Source organism: Salvelinus sp. IW2-2015, unplaced genomic scaffold (assembly GCF_002910315.2).
Source record: "Salvelinus sp. IW2-2015 unplaced genomic scaffold, ASM291031v2 Un_scaffold3499, whole genome shotgun sequence".
Classification (NCBI taxonomy): Eukaryota; Metazoa; Chordata; class Actinopteri; order Salmoniformes; family Salmonidae; genus Salvelinus; species Salvelinus sp. IW2-2015.
In genome coordinates, this window is record NW_019944779.1 from 2,343 (window position 1) to 8,726 (window position 6,384).

The following is a 6,384-nucleotide window of genomic DNA, read 5'->3' on the forward strand; positions in this document are numbered from 1 at the left end:
GAGAATGTCTATGGATTTACTTGGATTTGTTCGTCAAGGATACGGGCAGGCATGGAATTCCTATTGCCTGCATGTGCTAGTCTGGAAAATGAAAGTTCCCGCCTCCGGTAAGTTGATCAGGGAAATTCTCTATTACAGTTTTTCCCTTTCCCAATTCCACATTTAAAAATACTGAAACAAGCAATTGTTCAAACTTCATCTGGGAAAACTGAATAGCGAAAATACGACCTGCACAACATTTACAATGTATACAATGCAGAGTTGGACGTGCTATTTTGTCTTATTATTTGCAGCTATGGCAGAGTCGTGTTGTCATTGCTGTGACTGGATACGACACCACTACGGCCACTTTGAGCACAGAAATACCTTTCCCTGCGTGACCAGATGGTGAGTTACAAGCACAGCTGTAAGAGGAGACTGAATGCATGTATTAAGGACAGCAAAACAACCAACCAAGTAAAGTAGTCATTGTTTCATGCTTTAGCATCTGTGGTTAGAATAACTGTTAGACTATATTTGAAATATACATACTAACAAGGCACGCTAAGGCTATAATGACACGAGGATCAAAGACGCTATCTACATTAGCCTACTGTACTTGCAGTATAAGCCATACTTTATGTCTGCATTGACTTGGTCTTGAAGTATTTGACAAGTGACTTAACATACTATATTGATTGTTTTCCCAGGGAGGAGATATTCACCAAAGCAGGATGCCCCAGTCTTTTTCCAACATCACTTTATACAGACACATAGATGATGCCGAGGTAAAGACTAGAATTTGACTTATCAGTTCATATAGCTTTGGATCAGGCGGGTCTTGACCCAATGTTATATTGACCAAATAACGAAAGCCTATACTTTTTCTAATCTTCTTTTTCTATCTCCTGTTGTAGTTGAGGACCAAGTCAGATTCCTGAAAGAGACCATCTATCAAATCACAAAACTGTTTGATGGGAATATGAAATCTGTCACCTGGGACAAGAAAAACCTGGACGATTTCCTCAACATTCTAGAACGCCAATTGGAGAACMTTAATTCCTGTGTAAGTAACGGGTCTATTTAAAGTATAATCCCTGTTTAAGTCAGGGCTCTCCAACCCCGTTCATGGAGATTTACCCTCCTCTAGGTTTTCGCTCCAACCCCAGTTGTAACTAACCTTATTCAGTTTATCAACCACATAGTTAACCTCTTAGTGATCCCTTCATGTGCCAATCCCTTTAGCGGGATCGATTTGACAGCATCCAGTGAAATTGCAGAGCGCCAAATTCATACTACAGAACTATCAATATTCAACATTCACGAAAATATAAGTGTAATACATCAAAATAAAGCTTAACTTCTTGTTAATCCAGTCGCTGTGTCAGATTTCAAAAAGGCTTTATGGCGAAAGCAGACCGTGCGATTATCTGAGGACAGCGCCCCGCATACAAACACATGAAAATAATTTTTCAACCAGGCAGGTGCGACACAAAAGTCAGAAATAACGATATAATAAATGCCTTACTTTTGAAGATCTTTTTGCAATCCCAAATGTCTCAGTGACACAATGAATGGTCGTTTGGTTCGATAAAATCCTTCTTTATATCCCCAAAATGTCAATTTCTTTGGCGCATTTGATTCAGAAATACACCGGTTCCAACTCGTCTAACATGACCACAAAGTATCTAATAAGTTACCTGTAAACTTGGTCCAAACATTTCAAACAACATTCCTAATCCAACCTCAGCTATCCTAAAATGTAAATAATTGCTCAAATTTAAGACGGGATAATCTGTTTCCAATACCAAAGAAAAATAACACGGAGCGTGCTCCTGTTCACACGCACCAAAATGGGAGGGACCTTCAGAGTGACACATGGAATGAATAGCACTACTTCTTCATTTCTCAAAAGAAAAACATCAACCAATTTCTAAAGACGTTTGACATCTAGTTGAAGCCATAGGAACTGCAACCAGGTTCCTAATAATAAGGGTATCCCATAAAAAACCATTGGGAAATCCTATGACCTCAATTTTTTTCCCCCCCTGGTCGGTTTGTCCTCGGGGTTTCGCCTGCCAAATCAGTTCTATTATACTCACAGACATTATTTTAACAGTTTTAAAACRTTAGAGTGTTTACTATCCAAATATACCAAGTATATACATATCCTAGCTTCTGGGCCTGAGTAACAGGCAGTCTACTTTGGGCACGCTTTTCATCCAGACGTCAAAATACTGCCCCCTAGCCTTAAGAAGTTTTAATCAGGTGTGGTAGATTAGCATTGGAGTGAAAACCTACAGGCAGGTAGTTCTCCAGGAACAGGGTTGGAGAGCCCTGGTTTAGGAGTAGCCTAACTCCACAAGTGGAGAAATCTACGTATAAGGTACATATAATTTAGTCAACCCCTTGACATTTTCCACATTTTGTTACGTGACAGCCTTTTTCTATAATTGATTAAATAGATTTCCCCCCTCATCAATCTACACACAATACCCCATAATGACAAAGCAAAAACAGTGTCTTAGACATTTTTGCTAAATGTATTAACAATAAAAAAMTGAAATATCACATTTACATAAGTATTCAGACCCTTTACTCAGTACTTTGTTGAAGCACCTTTGGCAGTGATTACAGCCTTGAGTCTTCTTGGGTATCATGCTAGAAGCTTGGCACATCTGTATTTGGGGAGTTTCTGCCATTCTTCTCTGCAGATCCTCTCAAGATCTATCAGGTTGGATAGGGAGCGTCGCTGCACAGCTATTTTCAGGTCTCTCCAGAGTTGTTCAATCAGGTCATGTCCGGGCTGTGGCTGGGCCACTCAAGGACATTCAGGGACTTGTCCCGAACCCACTCCTGTGTTGTCTTGGCTGTATGCTTAGGATCGTTGTCCTGTTGGAAGGTGAACCTTAGCCCCAGTCCTGAGGTCCTGAGCGCTCTGGAGCAGGTTTTCATCAAGGATCTCTCTGTACTTTGCTCCGTTCATCTTTCCCTCGATCCTGACTAGTCTCCCAGTCCCTGCCAATGAAAAACATMCCCACAGCATGATGCTGCCACCACCATGCTTGACCGTAGGGATGGTGCAAGGTTTCCTACAGATGTGATGCTTTGCATTCAGGCCAAATAGAGACACTTGTTTCTCATGGTCTGAGAGTCCTTTAGGTGCCTTTTGGAAAACTCCAAGCGGGCTGCAATGTGCCTTTTACTGAGGAGTGTCTTCCGTCTGGCCACTTTACCATAAAGGCCTGATCGGTGGAATACTGCAGAGATGGTTGTCTTTCTGGAAGGCTTTCCCATCCCCACAGAGGAAATCTGGAGCTCTGCCAGAGGGACCATCGGGTTCTTGGTCACCTCCCTGACCAAGGCCCTTCTCCCCTGATTGCTCAGTTTGGTCGGGCGGCCAGCTCCAGGAAGAGTCTTGGTGGTTACAAAGTTCTTCCATTTAAGAATGATGGAGGCCACTGTTTTTTTGGAGACCTTCAATGCTGTAGACATTTTTTGGTACCCTTTCCCAGATCTGTGCCTTCGAGACAATCTTGTCTCGGGGCTCTACGGACAATTTCCCAACTTCATGGCCTGGTTTGTGCTCTGACATGCACTGTCAACTGTAGGACCTTAAATATACAGGTTTGTGCCTGTCCAAATCATGTCCAATCAGTTGATTTTACCTCAGGTGGACTCCAATCAAATTGTAGAAACATCTCAAGGATGATCGACGAAAATAGGATGCACCTGAGCTGAATTCTGAGTCTCATAGCAAAGGGTCAGAATTCGTATGTAAATAAGGTATTTCTGTTTTTGCATTGTCATTATTGGGTATTGTGTGTAGATTGGTGAAGAATTTTTTTCTTTCATCCATTTTAGAATAAGGTTGTAACGTAACAACATTTGGAAAAAGGGAATTGGTCTGAATACTTTCCGAACGCACTGTATATGGGTTATTACAGATTTTGAGCCAGTTTGCAACGTCACATAAATAATATTGCAGCAATGAGAAATGTAAATTATTATGGATTATAATTAATGGAAAGTTTTCGTAGGCTTTGATGCATTTTTCATTATGGCAAGTCAAGTTTGATATTTTAAAGTGGAAATTACATTCTTTAGAAGCCTTTTCAAACATTGAATACACATTAAGTTTCCATTTCCTGCCGTGCAGGATAATTCTCAGAAAAAAAGGGATCAAATGAAGATCCTACATCTGTATGATGCTAAAATTTTGGTTAATTTTGTCCAACAGGTATCACCCTCCATGAAACCTGAGAGGAGACTGAAACGGTACTTCAAGAAGTTGAATAGGAAGGTTCTGAGAAGAATGGTGAGTTTGGTTTAGTATGGAAATGTGTTTAATACATGTAATCAAATTAATATAAACTAGGCTAGGCTAAACAGGAGCAGTGTTCATTTTTAAAAAGTGGGTTCGGGGCCATATGTATCAAACATCTCAGAGAAGTGCTGATCTAGTATCAGGTCTCCTCTGTCCTTATTTATAGTGATCTAAAAACAATACTGATCCTAAATCAGCACTAATACTCTGAGAAGCTTAATACATACGGCACCAGGTCTTTCTTTGTTGTTCAAGACATTATGGTCGTTATTTTGCCAAGAAAGTTCACCCCACTAATATTTCAAATGTTCTGTGTTTTTCAGAACTACAGTGCACAGGCGTGGGAGCTCATCAGGAAAGAGACTAAACGTCATCTGCAAAGATTGGATATCCTTGCGGCAAAGATGCACTGATCATCCGGACTCATCTCAGAAGCTACGCCCTTACCAGTTTATTAAGCATGAATACAATCATGTGGGGGACCCTGTCAGTCTATTTATTATATTTAAATCCATAAATTATTGTTTTTTATTTGAATAATTTATTATTTATATTTTGTATTTCCCTTTTGTACCTGTGTTGAACTGAACTGTATTGCCGGTCGACTTGAAAAAACAGTGAAAAATAATATTGAAAATGTGAATAAAAATGTATTTTGTTTAAATTGTCCAAATTTCGTTCTTGTCTGAAACCAATGAGAGTGGATTTATAATATCTTATCTAACCATCAGAGGGGACTCACATTAAACTTGTTGCTGATCAGTCACATGATAATTTCTACTTTAAGTTTATGTATGCTTGTAGTTTTGTTTCTTTATGTAAATTATTTTTACTGGGTTTTTGTACTTTGTGAGGGTTGCTGTTCTTGTAGTTTTTCCTGTTCGTTTTGTGTGTGGTAATCACACTGGGGCAGTGGGCTGAACGGGGTGGGGAGATCTGGGTGAGGAGTAGAGGATAATCTGGGGGACCAGGAACTTGACAATGTGGGATGTTCATTTATAAAGTCTGTCCTACTATGATTGGAGGAGAAATAAGAAAAAATACATGGAAAGACAAAATGGAAAAAGAGACAAAAAACAAGCAATACCTGAAATGGATAATAGTTTAGTCCCCTGAACAAGGCAGGGTGCTGGTGGGCAAAAAATAAAAACAAATAATTGATATAGCTTAGTCATATATATATTACTTTTTAAGTGGCATCATGGGGATCCTCCTAATAATTCTCAATGCATTACTGAGGTCAATTGTTGTATAACATTAGACAATAGTGTGTATTATATAGGCCAATGTGGCAGCACACAGTCCTTTCATAAGACTTGGAAATTCCTGGATAGAATAGAGTTATTGTAGATATATACTGTATATCCATCTGTATAATGGTATGAGGTTATATGAGGTTATTATTTAACATCTAGAATGGTGTGTATGCGTGTTTACATAGTATGGTATAATACTGAGAGCCCCACCTATTTCATGCCCCACCCTTTTAGCAAGAAATATAGTTTGTTGTTGTTGTTGTTGCCTGTTTTGCATGTCATTTTGGTACTAATACGTGTCACATATCAGTTTGCAAACCATGTTAAAAAAAATATTTGAGTTAATGAAGCTGCACACCAACATGGTCTCTTGAGTAAGGCAGCTCCAAGAYGCAGGTGTTTCAGCCTAGCTCAGTGCTTTCTGTGGTGGTGGGGCAGCCATCGGAAAATGCAAAGCATAGGGGTTGGTAATAATCTCTAGTTGCGCCGTGATTGTCTCAGTGTTCTGTCACTCATGGGGACACTACGTCACCAAAAAAATCTATGTGGAGAGCTCGAGAATTTAAGCCCCTTGGGTGTTTAAGAATATGTTGATGAGAAATACACATCGCAAAGGATGAGAGGACAAGAAAATTGAGTTCTAATGGTCAATACCAAATTGTAAATAGGAGTTGGGTTTCAGTTCAACATCTGTTCAGAATCTGTGGAATGTCACTCCTGAACTCAGAGTGACGTGTACTACGTGTGCCACGTTGTCATTGTTCTGTACATTGAGTCGGGGGCAGGATTTGGCCATTGGCCAAGTTGTACTGCAAGGACTTC

General features: G+C 39.8%; 1 pseudogene; it reads left to right on the forward strand.

Moving 5' to 3' along the window:
* The first annotated feature begins 244 nt into the window (after positions 1-244).
* Positions 245-4,917, forward strand: LOC112075986 (interferon a3-like; annotated as a pseudogene).
* The last annotated feature ends 1,467 nt before the right edge of the window (positions 4,918-6,384 follow it).